This window comes from Propithecus coquereli, unplaced genomic scaffold, assembly GCF_000956105.1.
Source record: "Propithecus coquereli isolate 6110/MARCELLA unplaced genomic scaffold, Pcoq_1.0 Scaffold128, whole genome shotgun sequence".
In the NCBI taxonomy this organism is placed as follows: domain Eukaryota; kingdom Metazoa; phylum Chordata; class Mammalia; order Primates; family Indriidae; genus Propithecus; species Propithecus coquereli.
Window position 1 is genome coordinate 3,932,783 of NW_012136969.1, and position 4,618 is coordinate 3,937,400.

General features: G+C 31.3%; 1 protein-coding gene across 1 annotated transcript in view; it reads right to left on the minus strand.

Moving 5' to 3' along the window:
• MRPL50 (mitochondrial ribosomal protein L50) overlaps positions 1–4,618 on the minus strand; it is a 22,803-nt gene that overhangs the window by 1,588 nt on the left and 16,597 nt on the right. The gene's annotated exons all lie outside the window — the stretch shown is intronic.

Below are 4,618 nucleotides of genomic sequence, written 5' to 3' on the forward strand. Positions count from 1 at the left end.
AATGTAAGGAAAACTCTTCTAGATATTGGCCTATGGAAAGAATTTATGACTAAGACCCCAAACACGAATACAGCAAAAACAAAAATAAATGGGACTTAATTAAATCAAAAAGCTTCTGCACAGCAAAGGAAATAATCAACAGAGTTAATAGACAACCTAAAGAATAGGAGGATATATTTGTAAACTATACATCTGATAAAGGCTAATATCCAGAATCTACAAAGAACACAAACAAGTCAGCAAGAAAAAACTAAACAACCCCATTAAAAGTGGACAAAAGATATAACAGAAATTTTTCAAAAGAAGATAAATGACCAACAAGCATATGAAAAAATGCTCAACATCACTAATCATCAAGAAAATGCAAATTAAAACCACAATGATATACCACCTTACCTGTCAGAATGGCCATTAAAAAGATCAAAAACAACAGACGCTGGCATGGGTGCAGAAAAAGGGGAATGATAATACACTGTTGGTGGGATTGCAAGTTAGTGCAGTCTCGATGGAAAATAGCACGGAGATTTCTTAAAGAAATATAGACTTATCATTTGATCCAGCAATCCCACTGCTGGGTTATCTACCCATAGGAAAAGAAGTCATTTTATCAAAAAGCACCCATACTCAATGTTTATTGCAGCACAATTCGCAATTGCAAAGATGTGGAATCAACCTAAGTGCCCATCAATTTATGAGTGGATAAAGAAAATGTGGTATGTACTACATATCATGGAGTACTAGTCTGCCATAAGAAGAAATCAAATAATGTCTTTTGCAGCAAGTTGGATGGAACTGGAGACTAATATCCTAAGTGAAGTATCTCAGGAATGGAAAAACAAACACCACATGTACTCTCTAATAACTGGGATCTAAATAATAGGAACACATTGGCACAAAGAGATGTTAAGGATACTGGAAAACAAGAAGAGAAGGTCGGGGGGTGAAGGGGAAAAAACTTACCTCTTGGGTACAAGGAACACAAGGTATCAATGTAACAAAAACATTTGTACCCCCTTAATATTTTGAAATAAAAAAGAATTATTAACTAGAATAAAGAATTCCTAAAAAATCATTTTCTAAAAATCTCAGTTGAATATGAGAAAAAGACTTAAACAGGCACTTAACAGAATAGGAAACACAAGTATATGGGGAAAAGGTTTAACATCATTTGTCATCAAAAAATGAAATTAAAATCATGGGAAATAATTTATGCCTACAAGCTTAGCACAAATTAAAAATTCTGAAAACGAGTTCAGTAGGAAGTTTTTCACCAAGGTTCAGGCCCTAGTACTAAGGGAATGTTAATGGGTACCACCACTTTGGAAAGCAATTAGACATTATCTAATAAATGTAACAATATAAATAACTTTGATACAGCAAATCCACCTCTAGAGAATAAAAATAAATGAATTACAACCACATGCAATAACCTGGATGAATCTTACAATCATAATACTGAATGTTAGAAGCTGGTCATAAATATATGCAAATAAATCTTTTAAATTTATATGTGCTTATAAAACTATAGGGCATACTTTTGGAGTAAATCTTTAAATAAAAACAAGGAAGGGATTACCAGAAATCTGGATTGTGATGAAAAATTATCAGTGTAATTCACATTGACAGACTGCACATAAATGGATGGAAAAAATATACCATGAAAGAGTAAGCATAAGAAACCTTTAGTGCCTATATTAATGTCAGATAAAGCAGATTTCAAGACCAGGAGTACTATCAGAGACAAAAGATAATAATAACAACATCATAAACATCATAAATCCTTACGATGACAAGGCCATAAAAATCATAAATTCTAATAACAGATTGCAAAATATATGGAGCAAAAATTGACAGAATAAAAGGGAAAAATAGACAATTCTATAATCATGGTGGGAGATTTTAACATCCCTCTTTTAGCAATTGATAGAGTAACTTGACAAAAATCAGTAAAGGCACAAACACTATTAATGGCCTTAACCTAATTGCCCCAACAACTTCAAGTGTATAGGGTATGTTCGACAAGATAGGTCATAAGCTGAGCCATAAAATAAATCTCAATAAATGTAAAAATATTGAAATTACATATTCTCCATAATGAAATTAGAAATTAATATTATCTAGAAAACCCTCAAATATTTGAAAAATCAAATATATTTCTGATAAGCCATGACTCGAAAAGAAATCACACTGGAAATTAGAAAATATTTCAAACTGAATGATAATGGAAGTACAATATAAAAAATATTTTAAAACTTGTAAAATAAAGCTAAAGCTAAAAAAATTAATAAACTGCAAACTAGACTGATAAAATAAAAAGAACACAAATAACAAATACCCAAAATAAAAAATGGGCTTTTTCATTATGGATCTGACATTAATGAGGGAATATTATGAACAAGTTTATGCCAACTAATTTGACAACTATACGAAATGAATAAACTGCTTAAAAAATTTACCAAAGAATAAAGTCAATTAGTAGCATAATAATTAATGAAAAACTGTGGAACAACCTACTGAAAATGAAACCATGTAAAAGTAATTGTAGATAAAATTGAATTCTATTTCAAGTACCTGTCACTTTGTGCATTAGGATTCATAGAACACATGCTGATGGGATTACAAATCAAAGAAACAGGACCAAGTTATTCATTCCTAGGTTTGGGGTCAAGAAATTTACAGTGAAATAACTTCTACTTCTGAGTAGGAAGATTTATGGCAGATCAATACACTAGGAATTAGACATGCCAGATAAAAAATAACATAAAAGCAAAACACTGGGAACAATTTAAATATCCAATAATAGAATATTGGTTAGATAACTGCATGACATCCAATTATGGAATATGATAGTAATCAAATTTGTTATTCTTAAGTCTATTTAAAAATACAGGGAAATGCTCATAATGTGAAGGGGGGGCATGATGCCATAGTTATTGTAAAATACAGGAAGAAATTTTTTTTTCCATTTGGAAATATACCAAAATATTAGGTAATTATCTGAGTAGCAGGACAGATTTTTTTGTTCTTGTTTTTGTCCTTTTTAATTTTCCAAAAAGAATGGCTACTTTTATAACCAAGAAAATAATGGCATGTTAAAATAAAAAAGAGAGGCAAAATTCTGTTTTATGCTGCTTAAAATACATATACAAAAAATCATTTTATTGACTCTGAATCTCTATTATATTAGCAGATTTCATGTGAGCATACCTCCAGAGCTTACATGACATTCAACTAAATAAAATTAGTTAACTGATACCCCTTTTATATCGAAGTCATTAAATTTTTTAATATAAATCTCTTAAAATTACATCATATTTGGTTGCCTTATTAATCAAGTTAGTAAACCAAATTTAACCTTTCAGGAAAACTGAAATATTCACTGTATTGAACTGCTAACCAGTGATGCCCTCTAGAGTTTACTGATGGATGTGCAATTTACCTTCTCTGTTAGCTAAATTTACCAGTACCGTTGTTTCAGGGAGTGGTGCTTGTCTCCCATCTAAATACTAACACTTTTGTTACTCAAAACATAATCAGCATTACCTAGGAGCTTCTGAATTATGCAGAAACTCAGGATCCACTCCAGATTTACTGAATCAGAATCTGCATTTTAAAAAGATACCCAAATGATTCATATGCACATTAAATTTTGAGAGATACTGCTATAGACTACAAATAATTTCTTCTGTCTTAATCACATGAAGAAACCTGGTTTTTGCAGTAACTTCTCCAGTTGTAACCAAGTGTTTTTCCACACTGAACTCCTCATCCCTTACTTCCATCTTGCCCTTTGTGCATTTTCCTGTCTTCAGATCAGAAGGAAAAATTGTAAAGAAAATAATCAGATCTTATATGTAAAATTCAAATGTTTCCATGTTGAATCCCTCTTATACATAGTAGAAGCAAAGAGATACATAGTAGGTCCTGGTATCTGTGGGTTTACCACCTATGGATTGAATCAACCGTGGGATCAAAAATGTTTGAAAAAAGAGTCTGTACTGAACATGTACACTTTTTTCCTTGTCATTAGTCCCTAAATATAAAGCATAACAAGTATTTACATATCATTTACATTGTATTAGCTATAATAAGTAATCTAGAGACGATTTAAAGTATACAGGAGGAAGTACATAGGTTACATGCAAATACTACACCATTTTTTATAAGGGACTTATTGTGAATTTTGGTACCAGAAGGGTCCTGGAACCAATTCCCCCATGGATATCAAGGGACGACTATAATTACGTCAGCTCTAATGTCTAAGCTCCAGGGCTCCAGACATTTCTTTTGAAATGTACCTGCTAATGACATTTATAGGGCACGACTATACTACACTGTTAACTAATTTTCCTAACAAACATGCCAGAATTTATATACCCAACTAATTTTTGCCCTCTTCAAAAAAGTCACCCTGGAAAAGAAAATAAATGAAATTTCCTTTGTTTAAAACTTTTCTGTCACTTTTCCTTTGGAATTGTCATTAGTCAAGATAAAACGATTTAAGAAATTCCTTCTTCCTGTCTCATTACTCTCTACTCATATTTGAAACTTGAACAAAAATAATTTCTAATTTAATCACTAATTTTGTCATTCAAGACAATATGATAATCTGCTATTT